Below are 25,242 nucleotides of genomic sequence, written 5' to 3'. Positions count from 1 at the left end.
ACTGCTGGGCATGGGAGTTTCCCGTGACCTGTTCAGTGCTGCTGACAACGCACCTGTGCTACCTACAGGTGTCATAGCCAGGGGTACCGCATTTCCTCCCTCATACCCTCTGAGAGCAGCTCTTCAAGCTCCAGGCTTTCATGCTCCTGAGGTGGGATACAGGGTCTCTCCTGTTCTTTGTCTTCATCCCACCACTCCAGTCACCTGTGATCCCAGCTGGTCATGGCTCAGCAGTCTTTCTGTTGGGAGCTGTGTGGCCCTGCACTGATACAGGCAACCAGACAGTGTTCTCAAAGCAAGGTATTGTTAATCAGAGCATTATCGTAGGCCATAAAAGGAAAATTTTTCTTTTTAGTCCCTTCTGCTAGTAGGACAGCTGCTTTTGCTTTTCCAGTCTCCCAGTGGATCATTTTTTTTTGTGAGTTTGGGATCCAAAAAGGTATTCCCTTTCCCATGTGTCCAAGGAGATGGTCTTAAAGCCATATTGATCCTTTGGCTCAAATTCTTGGGCAAAATCCCCCTTATGACATAAAACTAGCATTTTCCCAGGGATTGTAGCAAGTTACTGCCTGTTAGTGACCCTAGCTGTGTTTAGCTAAGGGTGCTTACTTAGACCTAAGACAATGCTTCTGAAGCTGGTTTCCTGAGACTCTTTTTACAATAATTTTTTTCTCTGCAGTTTTTCTACAAAGCCTTCTCTATGGAGTTAGTAAAAACCCTTGTAGCCTAACATGGCCCTGCAAAAGCTTCTCCCTTACCTAGTCTGTAACATTACTGATCAACTCCAGGTCCTTTTCATTTTGATATTTGTTTCTGTTATGAAGTAATTTGGATACTTGAAATCAGAGTGAGGACATAAAACTCCCTTTGCAGAGATGCTAACTACCTTGGCTCCAAACCAATGATGTGCAAAAGAGCTCTGTGTCACATCTTCTAATTCTTACTGTTACCACTCTTCATTGTGTAAAGAAACTCGCAGAGGCAGACACTCATCTAATATTCGCATTAGAACAATCCTGCTAATACAAGTGATTTAAGCATAGACTTTTGTTGTAGAAATAATAGCTTAAGTGGAGGTGGAACCTCCTCTATACATCTTTCTTTTTTGCTTTGGAAATCTCAGGGCCTACAGCATATTATATGTCACGGGAAGTGTCACGGGAAGTGTCAATGTAACTGTATATTATAATTTGTTTGCAGCACGTATCATGGAACGTATCTATGAAGTGTTTGACAATGATAGCAATACAGAAATAATCTGTTTTTACGATCTAGCAGACATTATTTTTAATCAAGCTCTTTAAGACTCTTATTATTTGTTGGTGGTGTAATGTCTTAACAAGAAGCACTGTGCAACTAATACTACATCCAAAGTGAAAACATTGCTTGTAACATCTTCTCCATTGTAAAAAAAAAAGCCTTGCCAAAAAAGTCCTCTTTACCTTAGCACAGAGACGTTTGTGTGATCAAGGACTTTCCTCCGCATCGCCACATCTCTGCAAGCATTTGTGTAGTTGTGAGTGATGGAGTCTACAAATGAAAATGTCAGGCAGAAAATGTTTATGCAATTTTGAAAATAATGTAGATACTGTAGTTAAATCTGAGAGAGATAAGATTACACTGCATGTGTTTGTTTGTGTGTCTGGTTGTATGAGAGAAAGTGAACGAGAGAGAGATTACATCGTGTTAGAAAAAGGAATGTCAGTATATATTAGAGATAAAATTGTGTTTTTAGGGCCTCTGTGTTAGAAAGATTTCATTGTGTGAAGGTGTGTGTGTAGCTGTGCTTATGCTAAAGAGCAGATTTGTTTGTGTGTGTTTAGAGGGTGAGATTATGGTGTGTGTGCATTTTAGGGATGAAATGTGTTATAGTATGTATGCATGTGTATGTATGCGTATGAATGGGAGAGCCTACACTGTGTATGTTAAAGAGAAGAAGCTCATACTGTGTATGAGTCACAACGTATGTCTATTTCACAAAATGAAAACGTAAGTATAAAAATAACACAGCATGTATGTTTATATGTATACATGTGTCTGTATGTATTTCAGATAATTTGTAAACTCTGTTTCAATTTTATTTACAAAAGAAACCACTGTCAGTGTTTTAGAAACAGTTTTTCAAAATTCTGGAATTTCCTAGAGCTTTTTATTCTTTTTCACTCAAAGCACTTAGGCTTTTAGAAATGGATATTAAAATATTTGTTGAAGATGATGCAAAACTTCATCTAGGGAAATATGACTTAGGAAATTCCCCCCTGAAAAAAAGAGTCAGTTGGAATAAGTGTTCATTTCACTGATGAACGGCACTTGGAGCAAACTGAAAAATCAAGAACTGTCAGAACTCGTGTTTTGCTCAAAGCAAATTTTAATGACACTTGTTGGGTATTTCATGATAAATTCATTCAAAACAGTAAGTTATCAGAAAAACATACTTCCCCCCAGGAAACATGAACACATACTGGTGATTCAGAAGCTGAAAATTGTGATATAAACATACATTTTTAAAGAGAATGCATTATATCCTTTTTCACAAGTAATTTGTGAATCTGAACTGCCCGCTAAGAGCACTCCTTTTTTATTCAGAAAGTAGTCACCTGAATGGTGTTTTTATCTGTGTTGAGGAAAGGTAACATTTTGGATATGTTACAGAAAAAGTATAGCTGATCCATATGATGGAGAATTAAGATACTCCTTTTTGTGTGCTGAAGAGAGAAAAAAGAGTTCTACTGTCTTCTCCCTGTCTCAGACCTCCCCTGCATCTTGACAGCAATGCCTCTGCTTCTCTAAATCTTACCTGTATTTAGCTCTGGACACCAGGCACCCCATGCCTTCACAGCTCTACTGGGGTGAGATGGCCTCTTCAGATGTGCCCACACTGTGTTCTGCTTCCATGGACAAGAGCTGAGTCTGCAGGGCAGCGTGGTGTTGGGACAAACAAAGCAGAGACCACTTTCCGTGGCCTTCAGTTTAGTCACTCTAGCTATTGTCACCTTACTCAGGAACAAAGTTGAAGGAGACCACTGACAAATGCTTAAAATGTTTCAATCTGACCTTGGCTTCATCATTTAGGTGATTTAGGCTGCTCGTGTTCCTGTGGTTTCATAGCTACATACATGTGAGAGGTGATCTCCCTGTCCTCTCCTGCTTATAGTTGCTGAGGTGACTGGGTATTCCGAATTACCTCGTGCGCCAAGCAGTGGAGAACTGGATGGTCAGGACTTGCTTCTGCTAATCTGAATGCAGCATCTGCATGTAGGCTGGTGTTCTCCACATTCATGATTCATATGCCCATCCTTTACATGCCGTGGCAACCTTAGGAAAAGCTGTCGGACTGCCAGGACTGTCACCACGCAGGTTTGGAGAGAAGCACTTGGCATCCTCCTTTACACCTCCTTCTAGCAAGGGCAAGAAAATCTGCCTCAAAGTGCATAGAGATTTCTCAGTCCTGCAAAGGCATGTGCGAGGGGAAGGGAGAAGGTAGTAGGGGGCACAAGATGATATTCTGGTTTGGCCAGCACTGTTTCTTCTCTACCTGGGATGGAGTCCAAAACTTACTACTGGCAGCCTTTTACTGTCAACAGTCATAAATCATTAATTCCATGGGTATTCAGCCTGGATGAACTCCCTTGGTATTGATGGGGATCCCTCAGTGTCATTCCATAAGGACCTCATTGTGATTCAGCAATAGTTAACTTCTGTCTGTAGTTTGCCTTTCTGGCCTATGGCCATCTCACCTCTGGCTGCAGGCTTGATGACAGGCTCAAGGCATGAAGAAGAGTGAGACTCTGTGAATACTGAAGAGGAGAAAGTGAAGACAGAGCTCTTTCATCTGTTTCAGCACTAACCCAAATGCAAGCCGTACTGCCAGCCGTGCAGGATAGCCATTAAACGTCTGTGCCACTTGGTGCTATCGTAAGATGAAAACTCCCCTGTCTCCCATGCTTAAATAAGATGATAGGCAGACATTTACTCAAACAGTTAATCTTCTCTATGCTCATTCCCCAAGATAGCTGGTGCGTCTAATTCTGAACCACGCTGGTTTCAGAGCTGGTGTGTGCTTTGACAACAGCTGTATGCCTTGTCTTGGTGGCCATGTCACTCTGCACAGGAATACCCGAAAAATCCTCCCCTTTTTACTGTCACTCATGCACTTTGTAGCAAGTGCATCTGCCAGTTTTCTTGTGTGCTCTTGTGTTTCTGTGCACTGCCGGGCTTGCCAACTCTCAGCACCTTCTTGTGATTCTCCTTATATTTGCTACTTTTCTGCAAAGCCAGAGCTCCTAGAGTCAGGTGATTGCATGAAGATGCTGGCTGTCATTTAAAAAGTGGTGCAAATTTGTAGCTTTGCTGGTTGGGAAGAAAGCTTGTAAATGTAGCGCTATAATGGAGCAAAAGAAACAAAATGAAAAGACAAACTTTTCCTTGTTTAATTGCTTGATTTCTAAGTCAACTTAATTATGGCTCCTATGACTGGGGTTTTGCAATGAAAGGGTACAGCCTCTTCAGGAAGGACAGGCAGGAGAGATGAGGAGGAGGTGTCACACTCTATGTCAATGAGCAGCTGGAGTGCATGGAGCTCTGCCTGGGGATGGATGAGGAGCCGACCAAGAGCTTATGGGTCAAGATTAAAGGGAGGGCAGGGACAGGTGACATTGTAGTAGGAGTCTCCTACAGGCCACCTGACCAGGAAGACTGAGCAGATGAGGCCCTCTATACGCAGATAAGAGCAGCCTCCCATTCATGAGCCCTGCTCCTCAAGGGAGTCTTCAACCACCTCGATATCTGTTGAAGGGAAAAATACAGCAGGGCATAAGCAATTCAGGAGGTTCCTGGAATGCATTGATGATAACTTCCTTCTCCAAATGATAGAGGAATCAATGAGGAGAGGTGCTATGCTGGACCTCATTCTCACCAACAAGGAGGGGCTGGTGGGAAATGTGAAACTTAGGGGCAGCCTTGGCTATAGTGACCATGAAATGGTGAAGGTCAAGATCCTTAGGGCGGTGAGGAAGGAGCATAGCAAGTTCACTACCCTGGCCTTCAGAAGAGCAGACTTTGACCTCTTCAGGGATCTGCTTGGTAGAGTACCATGGAGTAAAGCCCTGAAGGGAAGAGAGGCCCAGGAAAGATGATTAATCTTCAAGGATCACCTCCTCTAAGCTCAGGAGTGGTGCCTCCCAACAAAGAGGAAGTCAGGCAAAAATGCCAGGAGGCCTGGACAAGGAGCTCCTGGACAAATGCAAGGAGCTCCTGGACAAACTCAAACACAAAAGGGAAGCCTACAGAGGTTGGAAGTAGGAACAGGTAGCCTGGGAGGAATATAGAGAAATTGTCCAAGCAACCAGGGATCAGGTTAGGAAAGCTAAAGGCCTGATAGAATTAAATCTGGCCAGGGACATCAAGGGCAACAAGAAAAGCTTCTAGAGGTACATCAGTGATAAAAGGAGGACTAGGGAAAATGTGAGCCCTCTCCGGAAAGAAACAGGAGACCTGGTTACGCGGAACATGGAGAAGGCTGAGGTACTCAATGACATTTTTGCCTCAGTCTTCACTGGCAAGTGCTCGAGCCGCACTGCCCAGGTCACAGAAGGCAAAGGCAGAGACTGGGAGAACGAAGAACCTCCCACTGTAGGAGAAGATCAGGTTAAAGACCTTATAAGGAACCTGAAGGTGCACAAGTCCATGGGACTTGATGAGGTGCATCTGCAGGTCCAGAGCGAACTGGCAGATGAAGTTGCCAAGCCATTGTCCGCCATATTTGAGAAGTCATGGCAGTCCAGTGAAGTTCCCACTGACTGGAAAAGGCAAAAAATAGCCCCTGAACTACAGGCCAGTCAATCTCACCTCTGTGCCTGGCAAGGTCATGGAGCGGATACTCCTGGAAACTATGCTAAGGCATCTGGGAAAACAGGAGGTGATTGGCAACAGCCAGCGTTGCTTCACTAAGGGCAAATCATGTCTGACAAATTTAGTGGCCTTATATAACAGAGTTACAGTTTTGGTAGATAAGGGAAGAGCAGCTGCCATCATCTACCTGGACTTCTGCAAAGCATTTGACACTGTCCTGCACCATATCCTTGTCTCTAAATTGAAGAGACATGGATTTGATGGATGGACCACTCGGTGGTCCATCCATCAAACTGGCTGGATGGTCGCACTCAAAGAGTTGCGGACATCTGCTTGATGTCCAAGTGGAGATCAGTGACAAGTGGCATTCCTCAGGGGTCAATATTGGGGCTGGCACTGTTTAACATCTTTGTTGGTGAATGAACAGTGGAATTGAGTGCACCCTCAGCAAGTTTGCTGATGACACCAAGCTGTGTGGTGTGGTTGACATGCTGGAGAGAAGGGATGCCATCCAGAGAGCCCTAGATAGTCTTGAGAAGTAGGCCCTTGTGAACCTCATGAAGTTCAACAAGGCCAAGTGCAAGGTCCTGCACGTGGGTCGGGGCAATCCCATGCACAAGTACAGGCTGGGCGGAGAATGAATTGAGAGCAGCCCTGAGGAAAAGGACTTGGGAGTGCTGGTGGATGAGAAGCTCGACATGAGCCGGCAATGTGCACTTGCAGCCCAGAAAGCCAACCGTATCCTGGGCTTCATCCAAAGAAGCATGGCCAGCAGGTTGAGGGAGGGGGTTCTGCCCCTCTACTCTGCTCTCATAAGACCCTACCTGGAGTAATGCGTTCAGCTCTGGGGCCCCCAACAGAAGAAAGACATGGAGCTGTTGGAGCGAGTCCAGAGGAGGGCTATGAAGATGATCTGAGGGCGGGAGAACCTCTGCTGTGAAGACAGGCTGAGAGAGTTGGGGCTGTTCAGCTTGGAGAAGAGAAGGCTCTGGGGAGACCTTCTAGCAGTCTTCCAGTACCTAAAGGAGGCCTACAAGAAAGCTGGAGAGGGACTTTTTGCAAAGGTGTGTAGTGATGGGACAAGGGGCAATGGCTTTAATCTAAAAGAGAGTAGATTTACATTATATCTAAGGAAGAGCTTCTTCCCTCTGAGGGTGGTGAAGCACTGGAAGAAGTTTCCCAGAGGAGTTGTGGATGCCCCAACTCTGAAAATGTTCAAGGTCAGGTTGGATGGGACTTTGAGCAACCCGATCTAGCGGAAGGTGTCCCTGCCCATGGCAGGGGGGTTGGAACTAGATGATCTTCGAGGTCCCTTTCAACCCAAACCATTCTATGATTCTATGATTTTTGTGGAGGTGCACAACTCAGGTTTTTGACTATCCAGTGTGGATTTAGATATACCTTTGTATACACATGTGCCTTCTCGGCTGCGTATGTAAAAATGTACATGCGTTTGGTTGTAGATATGCATGCGTACACCCACAGCTGCCAACTGCACATATCCCCTTCTCACAGAAACCTTCACTCTCACTCTGCCTCTCTTCCACATATTTCCCTTTCTGCAACTTCTGTCCACTGCCTTTCTCTGAGTTATGGAATCTCCACTGTTACTTGTACTGAGTAACCTTTTTCCCCCACTCTCCCTCCCTCCTCTCCTTCACTCCAGGAAAGCTCTTTCTGATTCTCTTTTCACTGATGTCTGGCATTCGTAGACAGAGAATGGCAGGAAGACAGTGACGTGAGCAGACAGAATAACGGGGGAATAAAAAGGAGTTGGTTGAGAATCTGTAATTAGAAGCCCAATTTCCATTTCCTTCTCAGGCACTTTTAAAATCCCTTTCAGGGGTTTCTCGACTGTCTCAAAATTGAATGTCATTGAGATTTTTTTCTTCTTTTTTTTTTGCATTCTCTGGTTTCCTTGGCAACAAGTTGGTGATGCAGGAGCTAGAAATGTGCTGTGTCTCTGTGGAGATGTTGGCGTGGGTGTGCCATGGTGACATCCACGATGGACGCACAACTCTACCAGTCCTACCCCACCCCTTGCAATAAGCACAATAGGGCCAACCTCGGAGGTGATGCTTTTATTTTTAGCTTCATAGGTGTTAATCTGCTCTCTTTTCATTGCACATACACCATGACGATGGGTCGTAAGATCCAGATGCCTCAGTAGTTACATCAGCACAAATTGACTGCCTTGAGGAGGGCTTTTAGGGCCAAATCTTCAGGTCTGAATTCAGGAACTTTTTAACTTAGAAGAAAGCACGCTCCTTTCTTGGAGAGGCACTCATTGCAATGACTTAAGTCTTTCCTCTTCTCTTACAGAAGAAAGAGTTACCAGTCATTAATGAATAGGACTGTGAATCAGAGCGCCTATGTTTCATTTTATTCTAAATTAAGCTGTTTCTCTCTTTCATTCCTCAAGGGCTGCTCATTTGGAGCGCAAAGAAGCCACTATTGCTGTTGGCCTGGGGCATGGAAGATTAAATTTTATTGAGACGTTTAGCTGGGAGGTTCCAAGGCAACTTACTTGTATACTCCCATAAGACAAAACTGTCTCCTCCAAAGAGACTGTTGCTCAGATTGCTTAGCCCTTGTTTGGGTCTGCCTGACAGCACGCAGGTAGCTTATAGAACTGTTCATAAAGCAATAGTAAGTTGTGAAGACATCTTAGACTAGACCTCCCCAAACGCCTCAGTATAATGCTCTCTCTCCCTCTCATCCCGCACACTCAGTATCTCTACAATATTTGTTTTTATTGTGCATACAGCCTGTTCAGCCTTGTTATTCTGTATTTTGCATTTGTCAATGTTCTGACTGCAAGCCAAGACCCAAACTCTCCTTTGACTTAGCTCTTGATACGTACAATAGCAGAGTAAGGGCTAGCCACAGTCTCATCAAATGTACAGAGGTCCTACTGCTTTTTTTGTTTCCTAGGAGGTTTTATGACATCATATAGAAACAGTGATGTCAACAAGGAACCCTCTTAGGCTTTTGAGAGATTGCTAAGGATATTCTTTCTGCCAGATGACTGTAACTTCATCCCAATGGGATTTGCAATAGGGCTCATCCATGTGGCAATAAAGCCAAGTATTGAATTCTTCTTGCCAGAAAGACCAATTAAAGGATTAAATGTGGAAAGCTGAAACCCATAACATCCATGGTGACAGGGTTTTCTTTTTTTTTTTTAGACGGTAATCATCTTTGCAGCATATTGTTCTGGGATCAGCACCCTTGGGGATACATTAGTACAGTGACTGACAGAATGATGCTAGAGAGGGAAACCAGAGTGAACCCAGCCAAGGCAAGATAAGCTTCTCTTCCAGCCATGCTGGCAGATTTCTTTTGCCTTCTTTCCTACAATTCTTCAGTGATTAGGCACAGACTGGGTTTATTCAGCTTCCAAGATGGCAAGGTGCTTGTTTGAAAGGTGTTTTATTGTGTGAAGCCAGAGGAAACATGAGGAACAATCAGACACCAGAGGCAGATTAAGAAGATGTATCATTGACACGTTAAGTCAATGAGAAGGAGTGAATCCAGGTTCTGATTTCAGGGACACTATGTTCCAAGGCAGGCATATAAATCTGACTCAAATGCCTTGCTTGTTGGATCTGAATCCAGAGTTTATTCCAGACCGCCACTGAAATCCAGGTCAGATTTTTTTTTTTTATTTGCGCTTGTATTACCAAATGAAAGGAGCTGACACATCTGTCTAGCTCCAGCAGTATGCTCACTATCGTATCTAATGTTGTCTAAAGGAGGTCTCCTGCCTCAAGGAACTAGCAGCCCATAGGTGTGATTTGACAAGATGCAGAACACTGACAAGAGGCACTTTTACTGATTTTGATGGTGAAGAAGGCTGCATATTTACTTAGAGTGGAAGTGCTGAAAGCTTAAAACCTATTATGTGATGAATTACCTGGAATCAACAGTAAAGGTAGAGGAAACTGTTGATGGAAGACTCGGCAGAGGGAACGTGTCTAATATCACATGACTAAATCTAAATAGAGAGGAAGATGAGCTGAAAAACTTAGGCAAAACTATTCTATGGGATCTTTTTCTTTTTTTTTTTTTCTTTTCTCCTCTAGATGCACTAACACAAAGTATCTGCTCTCTGCAGAAAATTTTAATTAAAATATTGCAGATTTTATGTTTCCAGGTGAAGAATTGTTACTGATTTTGCAGGAAGAGTCAAAATTTTCCCTAAAGAAAAACTCTCTTCTTCCTCCCCCTCTTCCCTATCTCCCATCTCTGGAGCTGTGGGAATGAACCCTACGGTTATCAGGAACATTGCAAGGAAGATCCTGCCACCTCGGGTTCTTCTCCATTTTGGGAAGTCACAGGGAAATCCCAGAACAGCTTTCCTGATACCCAACAGCAATAGCTTTCCTTATGTCATTTGAAAAGCAGGTACAACGTGAAATAAAGTTCAGTCCACATTCTTCTGGCACCTTCTTCTGTTGTCTACTTCTTGCATTTTTTAGCACTGCTTTTTGCTAGGTGCTGTATGCACAGAATACATGAGACACCTCACCCTATCTCTTGCCCCCAGGAGATTAGAGAAGCATGCACCAAGTAGGCAATTGCTTTTGATTCCTCTTCCCTTCCCCTCCTTCCCCTGACTGAGATTCAGGAGCTTCTGCAATATGACAAGTTCCTGTCAGCTGTCAGGGCACTAAAATAAGCCGTTATCTTGTCTCCACAGCCCTGAATGACGGGGCTGGCGATAGGTGCACTCCAGCCAGGCAGCCATTTCTGCCATATGCTCTTTCAACCTCACTGCCTGCTAACACAGCAATCTGTAGCCTGGCAGATTTGCTGTTTGTCCTTGCAAGACCTACAAAAGGAGGCAACCCTGGTTCCTATCTCTTCCTATTGCAGTGTCTTATTATGATGGGTTATAACATTATTTCTTTTGCCTTCTTCTTCCAGCGTTGAGTGAGAGTCAGAACCAGAATGCCAGTCCAATGCTAGAGAATGAAAATCCTGCTAATTCTCTTAAATTAGAATTGGATGCAAAAATGGCCTTGAGGCACACATCATAAATTAAGTTGAAACCATGCACCATGCAGTTGGAGGGAAAAAAAACCAAAACTATCTTCCTTTAGGGAAAGAGGACATTACATATTCGCACTTCAAGCATACACACTGTTGCCAACTAATCCTTCTTATTCCACAAGGCTAATTTCAAAATAGTATTTATATGGCATGGTTTGCTGGGGAGGGCGCTGATGAATCAGTTAGCTGCCCTTTTTAATAAGCCTTGCACAACTGCTTCCTAGGCTGCTCTTTTCCACTGCCTTGTCTTCCAGTCACCTCTGTGCCAATACTCCTTATTCAAAGGGCACCTGTGTGCTGGTTTTGGCTGGGATAGAGTTAATTTTCTTCATAGTAGCCAGTTTTGGATTGGTGCTGAAAGCAGTATTGATGATGCAGAGATGTTGTCTTTATTACTGAGCAGTGCTTACACAGAGTCAAGGCCTTTGCTGCTTCTCACACCACCCCACCAGCAATTAGGCTGGGAGTGCACAAGGAGTTGGGAGGGGACACAGCTGGGACAGCTGATCCCAGCTGACCAAAGGGATATTCCACACCATATGATGCCATGCTCAGCATATAAAGCTGGGGGGAGAAGAAGGAAGGGGGAGAGTGATGGTGTTTGTCTTCCCAAGTAACTGTTGCATGTGATGGAGCCCTGCCTGCCGATGGGAAGTGGTGAAAAAATTCCTTGTTTTGCTTTGCTTGCATGCGTGGCTTTTGCTTTATTTATTAAACTATCTTTATCTCAACCCACAAATTTTCTTACTTTTACCCTTCTGATTCTTTCCCCCATCCCACCGGCAGGGAGTGAGCGAGCAGATGTGTGGGGCTTAGTTGCCCACCGGAGTTAAACCACCACAACCTGTTGAATAACCATGCAGCAAAGTTACTGAGCAAGGGCAATACATAAGTTGAAGCACAAATACACTATTTCAAGCCACTATTTTTCTATAGTCTTGCTGTAGGGACATGGGGATTCTGCTGAATGACTGTGCTGATGCTCAAATGAGGAATGATAAGCCTGTAATTTACTTGCATGGCTGTGTGACTGCTTCATGCTGAGTAGGAAAGCCTAGACGAGTGTTGTTAGCCCTAACACTGCTGCGGCTCAAAGCAGTTCTTTGGCACCACAGGCATCACACATGTCATTGGCTAAATGAGCCCTACACCACAGCATTTGGTTAAATATTGCTGACCAACACCAGTTGGGAAGTCCATAAATTGCAGAAGAAATATATTTGCAGCCAGCTGCTGTCGGAGTAACTTCTGATGGGTCTGAAGTGCTGTATACATTGATTTGGAAACCTACCTCTGGAGCAAGTTATATTAAAAGTGCACTACATTAGCAAAGAAATCTATCCAATATGTTGGTGGTTCTGCTGGCTCAGAATGTCAGTCTGCCCCTGTCATGAGGAGACTTTAACTCACTTTCTCATCCCACCTATGTTTGACAAAGAGGTGCTAGCCACAAAGCTAGTTCAAACTCAGAGTTTCAAGAGTGTCATCTTTGGGCAGAAGACAGAGAAAGATTAAAATTAGTGAAGGAGAGGCAAGGAAACTCAGGCATCGCTCAGTCTGTTTGGCAGCCTGAGAATGACCATCCTTGGGTAGACCAAAGGTCTGTCTAGTCCACTCTCTTTATTCAGGAGCCAAAACCAGGGATGGAGAGTAGCAATAAATAAACAGCAAACATGCTTCCCCCAGACACTCTTCCAGTCTCTAACAGTTTGCAGCTCTGATACTTTCTGAGGTAGAGAGCATCTGACTAATCAGCAGACCCTTAGTTCTGAAAGAGCCATGGCAAATTCTGTTTCTTCCCTTATGGCTAAGTCAGAAAAAGTTATTAGGGGCTACAGGAGTCAAATGAGGGGACCATGTAGGTTCGAGAAGATGACTGTGTCAGGAAGAGTTTACAAAAAGTACAGTAGAGAGGAAATTTTAAGAATATGGGATAGATTTGGGAATACTGTGTGCCACAGTGTAATAGAATAAGAATTTTGCCTTACGTGACTTCAAAAGGATCAGATTAGAGATATTTCAAAAGGTGTCTTCATTGCATACAGTAATGTTAATTACCTTAACCATGGATAGAAGGGTACCATAGATGGGTACAGGCTCTTTAGGAAGGATAGGCAGGGAAGAAGAGGAGGAGGAGTTGCCCTCTATGTCAAGGACCAGCTAGAGTGCATGGAGCTGCACCTGGGGGTGAAGGAGGTCCCGACTGAGAGCTTATGGGTTAGGATTAAAGGCAGAGCAGGGACAGGGGACGTAGTAGTAGGGGTCTGCTACAGACCACCTGACCAGGAGGACTGGGTGGATGAGGCCCTCTATATACAGATAGGAGCTGCCTCACATTCACAAGCCCTGGTCCTCATGGGGGACTTCAACCACCCTGATACCTGTTGGAAGGACAACACAGCAAGGCACAGGCAATCCAGGAGGTTCCTGGAATGCATGGATGATAACTTCCTTCTCCAAGTGGTAGAGGAACCAACGAGGAGAGGTGCTACGCTGGACCTTGTTCTCACTAACAATGAAGGGCTAGTCGGGAACATGACGCTCAAGGACAGCCTTGGCTGCAGTGATCATGAAATGATAGAATTCAAGATACTTAGAGAAGCAAGGAGGGTGCATAGTAGGCTCACTACCCTGGATTTCAGGAAAGCAGACTTTGTCCTCTTCAAGGATCTCCTCGCTAGAGTACAATGGGATGAGGCCCTGGAGGGAAGAGGGGCACAAGAAAGCTGGTTAATATTCAAGGATCACCTCCTCCAAGCTCAGGAGCGGTGCATCCCAACAAAGAGAAAGTCAGGTAATGTGGAGAAACCTTTTGGCTGCTGCAGCATCCTGTGAAGGTTCTTTCCCTATGCAGGCTAACTAAGAAACACCTGTAGCTCATTACACTGGGAAAGTTACCTTGAAACAGGTGCTGTAGCATTCAGCCAATCACTCTGGGAGATGGATGGTCAAGTGACCAATAGCCTTGACCCATCTAGCAAACCATGTGACTCCTGACTATTTAAGGCAGGGCGTTTACTCCTAAGGGTGAGGCATTTCCTCCTGAGCCTTGGAGGAGTGTGGGCCTTCCTTAGAGTAGAGTCTAAAGCCTTTGCATTAGAACATTGGTCTGCTTGGAGCCGCCTGAAGCCTTCCAGCTGCGACAAGGTAAGAACACCAGGAGGCCTGCATGGATGAATAAGGAGCTCCTGGACCAACTCGGGCACAAAAAGAAAGCCTATAGGGGGTGGAAGCAAGGACAGGTAGCCTGGGAAGAATACAGAGAGATTGTCCGAGTAACCAGAGATCAGGTTAGGAAAGCCAAAGCCCTGATAGAGTTAAATCTGGCCAGGGACATCAAGGGCAACAAGAAAGGCTTCTATAGATATGTCAGTGAGAAAAAGAGAAAATGTAGAGAAAATGTAGGCCCTCTCCAGAAGGAAACGGGGACCTGGCCACCCAGGATATGGAGAAGGCTGAGGTTCTCAACGACTTCTTTGCCTCAGTCTTCACTGGCAAGAGCTCTAGTGGCATGGCCCAAGTCACGGAAGGCAAAGGCAGGGACTGTGAGAATGAAGAACTGCCCACTGTAGGAGAAGATCAGGTTCGAGACCATCTAAAGAACCTGAAGGTGCACAAGTCCATGAGACCTGATGAGGTGCATCCACGGGTCTGGAGGGAACTGGCAGATGAAGTTGCTAAGCCACTATCCATCATATTTCAGAAGTTGTGGCAATCTGGTGAAGTTCCCAATGACTGGAAAAGGGGAAACATAGCCCCCAACTTTAAAAAGGGGAAAAAATAAGACCCAGGGAACTACAGACCAGTCAGTCTCACCTCTGTGCCTGGCAAGATCATGGAGCAGATCCTCCTGGCGACTATGTTAAGGCACATAGAAAACAGGGAGGTGATTGGTGACAGCCAACATGGCTTCACTAAGGGCAAATCCTGCCTTACTAATTTGGTGGCCTTCTATGATGAGGTTACAGCATTGATGGATAGGGGAAGAGCAACTGACATCATCTACCTGGACTTATCCAAAGCATTTGATACTGTCCCACACCACATCCTTGTCTCTAAACTGGAAAGACATGGTTTTGATGGATGGACCACTCGGTGGATAAGGAATTGGCTGGAGGGTCGCTCTCAAAGAGTTGTGGTCAACGGTTCAATGTCCACGTGGAGGCCAGTGAGGAGTGGTGTTCCTCAGGGGTCGGTACTGGGTCCAGTGCTATTTAACATCTTTGTTGGAGACATGGACAGTGGGATTGAGTGCACCCTCAGCAAGTTTGCAGATGACACCAAGTTGTGTGGTGTTGTGGACACGCTGGAGGGAAGGGATGCCATCCAGAGGGACCTTGACAGGCTTGAGAGATGGGCCTGTGAGAACCTCATGAAGTTCAACAAGGCCAAGTGCAAGGTCCTGCACGTGGGTCGGGGCAATCCCATGCACAAGTACAGGCTGGGTGGAGAATGGATTGAGAGCTGTACTGAGGAAAAGGACTTGGGAGTGCTGGTGGATGAGAAGCTCAACATGAGCCGGCAATGTGTGCTAGCAGCCCAGAAAGCCAACCGTATCCTGGGCTGTATCAAAAGGAGCGTGGCCAGCAGGTCGAGGGAAGTGATTCTGCCCCTCTACTCTGCTCTCGTGAGACCCCACCTGGAATACTGTGTTCAGCTCTGGAGTCCTCAACACTAGAAGGACATGGAGCTACTGGGACGAGTCCAGAGGAGGGCCATGAAGATGATCAGAGGGCTGGAACACCTCTGCTATGAAGACAGGCTGAGAGAGTTGGGGCTGTTCAGCCTGGAGAAGAGAAGGCTCCGGGGTGATCTTATAGCAGCTTTCCAGTACCTAAAGGGGGCCTACAGGAAAGCTGGAGAGGGACTTTTTACAAGGGTGTGTAGTGATAGGACAAGGGGCAACGGATTTAAACTGAAAGAGGGCAGATTTAGGTTAGATATAAGAAAGAAATTCTTTACACTGAGGGTGGTGAGGTACTGGAACAAGTTGCCCAGAGAAGTTGTGGCTGCCCCATCCCTGGAGGTGTCAAGGACAGGTTGGATGAGGCTTTGGGCAACCTGGTGTAGTGGAGGATTTCCCTGCCCATGGCAGGGGGGTTGGAACTAGATGATCTTTGAGGTCCCTTCCAACCCTAGCCATTCTATGATTCTATATGTTCAGCAGTGACTAATAATAAAGATGAACTATGATGTATTTCAAAGGGACTTAAAGAAAGATCGGTGAGGGTTTTTTTTTTCCTCCTTTAGGAATGTGGTAATTGAGAAACTGAAGTAAATTTATTGAGGTCCCAAAGCATGTTAGGAGCAGTGAATATCTTACTGCAGCGAAAAACAGATTTGGAACTGTTTGAAATGATAAAAGAAAGGAGTGAGTGCTTTCTAAACACTGCAGCAAATGTATATAGATTTTAAATAACATGAACTCTAAGCTGAGCCTTAGAAAAATAGATAATGCTATTGTGAGGGCAGAAGAGTATATACATTGAGAGAGGGTAGTTTATTGCTGAGTTTTATACATCTCCCTGCTAAAGAAGACATCGTTTTCTAATGTCTGTGAAAACACTTGTTTGTTTCAGGAGGTGATGTTGCTTTACTTTAAGATTTACTTAAGAGCAATTGAGCACTGGGATCAGAAGTAAACAACAGAGCCTATTAGGTCCCTGACTGGGTGATGGAGGAGAGAAAGAAATGTGCTCAAAGTCAAGCATAGTGTAAGTGTATTGGGTTCAGTGGGATGTTGCAAAGAAATTTGGAAAGCTGAAAGGAACTGGTTCTGCATCCAAATTTGAAAAAGACTTGTAAACTAATGTTTATCAAGGCATCTTTTTGACAGTCTGAGGAATTCCAGCTTAGATCCTTCTATAGATTTAAACCCTAGAAAGAAGGAATATGGATCTTAGAAAGACAAAATTCACAGCAGACCCGATAATTTACCAGCAAATCAAAAAAAAAGGATGTGATTATGATTAGAATGCTTGGATAGATTTTACGAAAACACAAGATTGCACTGTATATAATAAAAGAATTCCAAATCTTCAGTAAAGTTATTGAGCTAGGGCAATTTTGCTTTGGTGGTTCAAGAAGCAGAGTGTGACTACAGAATAGAATTTCTGTTCCACTTAATAACATTGCAGGAGAGGACAGAAAGATTCGCCATCTCTTAGGACTTTTAATAATGTCTTTGTAAAAACTGTTGTGAAGTTCTCAGTGTTAGGTGAAACGACGTGTCCAGCACAATCAACTTTGATATGTAGATGACCTCACTGCTATAAGACAGACAGAAAGTCTTGTACACTAGAAAGTTGGAGGAAGTGACGGTAAGATGGGATTTAATATCAGTTTTAAGATCAATGAAGGTAAACCAAATGCTTCTTAAATCTTTTATGTGTAGAGGAATAGGGCTTTACTCTAATGATGAGCATTACTGAAGTTTTCAAAATACAAAACCATCCGCTAATTTTGCTGGGATGTGACACCAGTGGACTTAAATAGAAAGGACCCATAGATGTCGTGGGAACTAACGAGGCAAACTTCAGGCCAGTGAGGTTGGCATGTGAAGAAGATCTAATAAGAGCCTGGAGGAGTTTGACGAGATGGTGAAAAGGCAGATGCAGCCAAGTCCCATTTTCAGTGGGCACAGTATGATTAAAATTAAGTCAGATACAGTAGCTTGACATTCCTTGGGAGACCCTTTTGACTTCTTGGATGACTAAACATACAAAGGAGGCAGTATTCACCAAAGATCTAAGAATTAAGAACCTTCACTGGCTTCCAAGCAACAGCACTAAATGAGCACTGTGTTTCACAACTTTTCTCTCCCTGTTGGGCTCAGTTTTAGCCTATTAATTCCCAGTGGTTGCAGGAAATGCTGGAAGACCTTGAGGGCCTCACAGTGCATCAAGCCATGGCTTGATAACTATTGAGCTTAATGCAAGAACAAAAATGACCATGCTGCTCTCTATTAATGTTACTGACTAACAGCTAAGAGGGGAAGGTCTGATGTGTACCATGTGTAATATGGAGATTACCTGACACTGTTGGTTGTTACCTCTTTGTGCTTGGTGTTGCCTGAGGACTCAGTGGGGTTTTTTTCTCTGATTTTTTTTTTTTAGCTTTTATCCTTAAGAAGGAAATAGATACACTTAAAAGTTTTAGGCAGAACTCAGGACTCTTCTTGAACTGAAGGGCCATGCCAGTCTTGTCTTTGTACTGTGACTAACTTTGAGAAACTGGACAATGTATAGTTTGGTTTTCTAACATTACAAACACTTATTTCTGTTTTAGAAAGTACCCAAGGAAATAGCAAGCAAAAAGCTGTGCTGATCCCTGACTTGAAAAGAACTCTAAAATGAGGAAGCTCAGAATTACAGTTCCTGAAGCAGCTGAAACTATATTCTCTGGTATCTATTCTTAACAATAGAACCTTTCAATATATGATCATACGATACAGATAAGATTGTCAAACTCTCCATCATTTACTATGGCACATTGTTCATACTTGAGCTTAGCTTTCATAACAAACAGAGAATGAACTTCTTTTTCCTCCTCTCTGGCTGAATAAATTAGTATAACAAGGAAGAATTGCTCTTCACATTTTATAACATACAATATTAAAATCAATTTGAACTCAACCCCACTGAGATGAACACACATGAGAACACCATCAAGATCAGCATACTTTTCTTCTCCGACGTAGGTGGTGAACGAATACCTTTTTCCTCCTTTCTCCCTCGAGCTGAAGGAGACTTTTCCACCTCCACTTCCACTGAGCACTGCATGTCCTGTGCCATTGCCTGAGTAGGCATAAAGCTCTCTGTGCACTTGGCTGCGGGTCCTTGTCACCTCCCTTGCTGCTTCCTGCTGCCTTCTCCAGGCTAAGAAACTCTCTCTGGCTTCTGCTTGTGTCAGGTTGTACCTCGTCTACTGGGTAGAGGGTACTGGCAGCTGTGGGTGGCAACTACACCAGGAGGATGGGACAAGTTGGGTGATTGTGCAGGCAGGTTGCAGGGCGAAGAAAGGGTACAACAGGCGTGAAACAGGACTGGCTTCTCTAGCATGTTGCAGTGCCAGGCGTGCATGGTATATGCCACTTGTGTTGTATAAGTACAGTGCTGTCAGGTAGTGAGAGGGGCTGTATAACAGCCTGGGGAGATTAGGCTGCCCCTCTCCAGAAAGCTGCTCTTTCTCCTTGCCACCAGAATCACTTGGAGAAGGAGCTAATCCCCTGGATTTACACAGTAAGAAAATTCACTGCTACACTTGGAGTGGCTTCTAAACCTCCAGAAAAGCAGGCTCCAGAAACACTGCTCTGTATCTTGTGAAGCTGAGCTAAAACAGGGCCTTTCGCTGCAACGCGATTTCCATGCACGGGGCAGCAGGTTTGGATTCCCGCCTGCACGGTCCTGGACTCAATAAAATTCCATCTGTGTTTCCTGCTCTCTGAGTTGAATTCCTTTGGCTAACAGTGGGGTCTTGGAAAAGAAATAATAATTTCTGTACCAGGACACTATTACGAAGGCTGGGCATGGTGTGGCTCTGGCATACAGGAGGACTCTTTTTTTTTTTAATGTACACACCCACCAAGTGAGGTGATGATAATCAGAGCTATGGGAATCTTAACTATGAATTCCCATTCTCCAGTATTGATGATTTTATAGTCCAAATAAAGCACTTTTTAGCTTGTAAGCATGTTGCATTCCCTATCTGCAATTCATACAGGTTTGATACTGCATTGCATCAAAATCACTATGGGTCCATCTCCCACTTCTAGCAGGATTCTACTTAAAGGGAACTGTAGCAAGATTTTGGCCATGGTGAGACCAAATTACAGACCCATTGCCTGCTCAAGCCTTGTGCTCTGCTTTTTGGATTGGGCAGCTCTTCCACTTTAATTGTATGCAGTGAGTTTTGTGCTGAGGATCCCAGTGCAAGGGAACAACCCTCTCCATAGGCCATGTCTGCCTGAAAGACTGAGGGATATGGGTTTTCCTCTTCCCTCTCAATGTGTATCTTTTGGCTAATCTAAATGAAGCTAAGGCAAGGAGAGATGCTTCTTGGAGCCTTAAGGCAGGTAGATGTTTACAGTTTTCCTATCCATTTAATTCTTGGTAGATCTTTCCTGTGCTAACTCCTCTATGTACAGCTCTGGATAAGTGAAAGGGTCCTGCCAGCTCACTCTACCACCTCACTCTTCTCCAAAACAAATACTCCTCCTGTATCCTTTAACCATCTCTGTAGTTTGGGAATTCTGCTGCTGTGATCCTGATCAATGCTTGGCCTGGTCACCATATGCCTGTGAGTGAAGCTTGGTCATGGTTAGAAATTTTTAATGCCCTTTCCTGAAGGGCTGAAGGCTAGGACAGATCTCATCTGTTTGGTGCTCTTCATCCCTGGAAACTTCACCTTGTAGCTGACATTGCAGTGCCAAGTAAGGGCATAGGAAGGTCTTCTTCCACTTTTCTTTCCTCTCATCCATTTCCTGGTTCCAAATCCATGTACCTTCCTGCATGCAGACTGGTTTTGCTCAGCTTAGCTGTCTTGCTGGAGAGAAGGAAGAGTCCGGTCAGTTGAGGGGACAGGAAGGAAGGATGATGAATGCGTCCCTGCTCACCCACCTTTCCAGTGCTGGAGCAGAGAGATCATCATCCTTACTCTGGCTAGAATGAAGGGCATTGTGGGCAGGTGTGGAACAGGGCCTGGAGGTCCAAAGAAAGCTCAAGAAATTGTGACTCACACCATAATACTTTCATGTCACCATACTGTATCACTGGAAGCTCCCACGTTCAGCACTGCAGTGTTAGGGAAATGGTAATATATCACTGATGAAGCCAGGAAGAGAGTGAAATGGCGCTGGGATGAACTTTTCTTCTCCAGTCATGCCCTGAAGTTAGCACGTTGTCATGGTTTAGGCCGATACGGCAACTAAACTCCATACAGCTGCTTTCTCACTCCTTCCCCAGTGAAGTGGAGAGGAGAAAAATATAATAAAAGGACTGAGGGTCGAGACAAGAACAGAGGGAGCACCCACCAACCATGGTCCCAGACAAAACAGATTTGGCTTTCTTAAAGCAAAGCAATTTATTAATGGTTACTTAGAAGGATAAAGACAAACAAAACCAGTTACTTGAGAGGATAAAAAGAAACAAAGCCAGATCTTAAAAACAACACCTCCCCCCCTTTCCTTTTCTTCCTGGCTCTACCTTCTCCCCCAGCGGTGCAGGGAAACAGGGAATGGAGGGATGCAGGTCAGTTCATCCCCTGTTGTTACTGCCGCTCCTTTTCTTAAAGGAAGAGGAGTCCTTACACCCTTTTTCCCTTGATCCAGTGGATCCCCTACTCACAAGGAAAATCCACAGACTTCTCCAAGTGAGTCCTACATGCAGGATGCAATCCTTCCCCATTGGATTGCTCCAGTGCAGGCTTTAACACAGTCTCGGATTCTTAGGGAGCTGTTGCCACTCGCTCCGGCGTGGGTCATCACAAGGACTTTAGATGTGTCTCTACCTTGTCGTGCGTCCCATGCTTCATGACTGTCCTCAGGCTCAGGCATCTCTTCTCCAACGTGAATTTCTTCACAGGCTGCGAGCGGGTCTCTACTCCACCTAGTCCGTCCTGGCTGCAGGGGGCCGCTGCCGTCTCGCCACCAGTTGCAGGGGAAACTCAGCTCTGGCACACCTCGTCCCGTTCCATCTTCACTGACCTGGTGTCTGTGTGGCCATTTCTCTCAGACCTCAGTCCTCTCTGAGTGAACTGGGCCCAATGGGCACCCCAGGAGCAGGGCTCTCCCCGAGTTCTCCCGGTGGCTCTGCTGCCACCGCTGAGCCGGGAGCTGGGGAGCAGGGACAGTGCCCTCCTCCCTTCTCTCCTCACTCCCCAGCAAAGGCACCTTTTCCGGTTCCTTTGTCCCAGCTTAAATAGGGTAATTCGCAAAGGCGCCGATGATTGGCTCAGCCCTGAGGGGGATGGGGTCTGATCTGGTGGCCAGAGCCAGGTCTGACCTAGTTCCAAAACCAGGGAAGTCACAGGGAGCAAATCCCCTCTCCTGCCACCAGAACCCCTTTACATCAACCCATCGCACATGTAGAACTGACACCTTAGCGTTTGTCTCCATTCCAGTGCCATCACATCCCACAGCATGGAGCCCTGTAGGCATACCCCCACATGGCACTGTAAGGTGGCCAGCCTGGATGTTGAGAGCAGCTTTCCACAGCACTGCAGGACTCAGAGTAAATGATGGAGCCAGCCTGAGACTCAAGGTAAATTTGCCCATGCAGAGCTCCTGTTGCCACTAATTCTCATTCAGAGCTTGCTTTGCTGAGCCTGTGCTGCAGTGGAAGGGTCTGCTGCAAATACCCAACAGCTCATATTGAAGGGTCCCTGGAGAAGCAGGAAGGGGCTTCCTGGGTCATCCGGTTTCATATTTGGTTTGGTTTGTAAAGTGTCACACTCCCCCATGGCAGACTACAACTACACTGAGAATAAGAGCTGATAGGCTGACTGCTTTCTGTGATGACATTTTTCTTTTTGACAGACAAGCAGATGAGATTTCATTTTATTGAAGAGTTACGGTCCTCAGCACTAAGCTGTGCTGGAATTTAACTGTTGTGTTTGCATTTTTGATGATTCTGAAGCTCAGTAATAATTAACATTTACTTGGAGGTTGTACAGACCATTCTTCCTGCATGTTAAAAATCTTTCTACCCTTGCTCCCACCCAGAAATTCCAGTTTGTATATGCCACACAACTTACAGAAAACACAGTTTTTCTAAGAATGACGAAAATGGGGAAATTATTGAGGCCACTTATTATGTTTCCCATTGTAAAGGCAGGTGTCTTCCGTACTGAGCCCAGCTGTGCAGGCATGGGAAGAAAAATGGAAATCACAGGGACTAAATTCAGAGCACCTGTGCATACCTCTTTGACTAGCAGGATGGCAACAGGTGCTATTGTCATGTGTGTTCAGTGTCATGGAAGATAAGCAACTGAAGAGCCATTAAAGGCACTGAATGAATTAGAGCATTCCTGGACTGGCATTTTCTGAAGCCTTCTCTGCAAGAGTAAGTGGCGTTGTGGCTTTTGATAATCACGAATTTAAAGGCACTTGTTTCAGCCTGTGGCAGATGGACAGTCTTAGGTTGAAATAAACTAGGTTCTCCTTTTCTATTATTAATAATTCAGGCTTAACTGAAATCCAAGGTAAATTGACGTAAGTGACCCTTGGACTGAAAAATGGGTAGTCCTCCAAGGAGATCCATGACTATGTCTAAATTATTTAGAAAAGGAGTATGGTTGTAGTGTTGCACTGCACTATTTGGTGTCATTAAGCCATAGATGACTGAAAGTGAGGCCAAATGAGACCGGAGGTGCAAAGCTAGAGGAGACTAAAAATGCAAGTGGACCAACAGTGGGATTCTCAGGAATGCCTATTCAAATGAGGATCCTAAAAAATCTTCTCAAAATTGGCTTTTTTCCCTTTGGCATGAAAGTTGGCTAACAAAAGGCGAGGCTACCACTATATGTGGAACATATGAATGCAGAGAAAACCCAGTCTATCTCCCAATGAAAGCAAGTCACTCACTTCAGTGCTGTTTTTACTGAGGCTTTAAATATCCCTAGTAACAGGACTTTCACAGTACTTCTCTCAAAGAGACGCCTCTTCAGTTTAGCATGCTTTCCACTAGGACAGCTCTTACAGGCAAACTATCTTCCTTCTTCTTGGTTTTATTTAACTTTATTTGGCCAGGGAATAAGCCTGATTACAGTCCCAGAAGCAGGTTGAAACTAAGTGGTTCTTCAAACCACAACTGAATCTAAGCTGTTACTATTGAACCTAAATTGGCAGCTGGACTGAAGAACCCTTTTCCTTCAACCGGTATAGACCTGGAGCTCCTGGGGTAACTTCAGGCACTGCTAAACCTTGCAGCAGAATTGAATGAGGAAAAAGCCCTGGGTATTGTCTCTCAGTCCAGCCACCCTGTGTTGTAGCAACTACCGATATGTCTTGTTACTTTGAAATGATCTGGACCCTTTTAAATAAAAGACATGGCTTTGAATTAAAGGAGTTATCTTAATAATTACTTTACACGAACCATACCCTCTTTCACAGTAAAGGAACATGCAGTTTATGCCAAACAGTGGGTTAATTTATCACTCTAAATGATTCCTTCCCCTTCTTGAGGCTTATGGCTTTTGTAAGTATCACCCTTCTCCACCTCCTTAGCTGTCATTTAGTCAAGTCTCACAGATGAAGCTTTTAAAATCTATGGTCATTGTTCACTCCCTCCTGCCCCAGCCCCCCCATTCATGTTATGCTTTGGAACTGCTCTTCCATTTGTTTTTGTGGATTCAAAAGCCAAGGTCAGAGGGGCCTTTCAGGGCATGTCTGCACTGTGAGATGCGGTGCTATCCAGAAACTCTGAAGGAACGCTGAATGAGCCGGCATTGGCAGTGCAGTGGAGAGGCAAAAGTGTCATTTGGATGAAAGCATCCCATCTTGACTTGGTGACTTCAAGAAATGGAGAGGAAATGGACCTCCTCTCCTTCTCTTGAGTTTTGCTTCTGATGTTCATTAATATCCTGGCTGAAGTTTGTGCCTTTAATTGCCTCTCATTCCCTTGGCCTCATTGCTGAGGACTTGCCCTTTTTCCTTCTGTGTTACCAGATAATTTACCTTACAGGTTGAAGTGATGACATAGCCAAAATGGCAAGGCAAGGGATGCTGGGAGATGATTTTCAGAACCATATAATTGGCTAAAGAATTTAAAATCCAACTTTTAAATATACTTAAAGGGTCCTGATTTGAAAGAAAACAGTGTTAGGAGCTGACATGCCCTGAAAATTTAGGTCTCAGCTTATGGCTCTTCTACTTAAGATTAATTCAGAGGAAACTCAAATGTGACTCTACAGTGGACTGGCCGCTCACTGCTAACTCTACATGCATGGGGAATGTATTAAGGGGTTTTTGTCTGTGTGTCAAAAGTGGTTTGCAATAAGCTGGGACATAGACTGCCCATTGGGCTGGGCACAAAGAGAGGTGGCTCTGCCTTTGGCTGTGACTGAAGGTGGTGAGCAGCTGCCCCAGTGTGCACAGGAAAGTGGCGTGACCTTAGCTGGCTGCACCGACGCGGACCTTCTGCTGCCAGTCTGCTCCCCCTCTGGGTGGGTGTCTGAGAAAGGTGGGGGCTGGGAAGGCTTTCCTCGGCAAGGTTCCCTGCAGCAGGGAGGCTCCCTAAAAAGGCCTTGTCAGTGGGAAGAAAACAAGCTTCTGAAACACTTCTGAAGCGTAATCAGTCTGACCTAGTTTAGGCTCCTGCTTTAGGATGATCTGAAATTGCA

Source organism: Tauraco erythrolophus, chromosome 1 (genome assembly GCF_009769465.1).
Source record: "Tauraco erythrolophus isolate bTauEry1 chromosome 1, bTauEry1.pri, whole genome shotgun sequence".
In the NCBI taxonomy this organism is placed as follows: domain Eukaryota; kingdom Metazoa; phylum Chordata; class Aves; order Musophagiformes; family Musophagidae; genus Tauraco; species Tauraco erythrolophus.
This window is presented reverse-complemented; position numbering follows the sequence as displayed.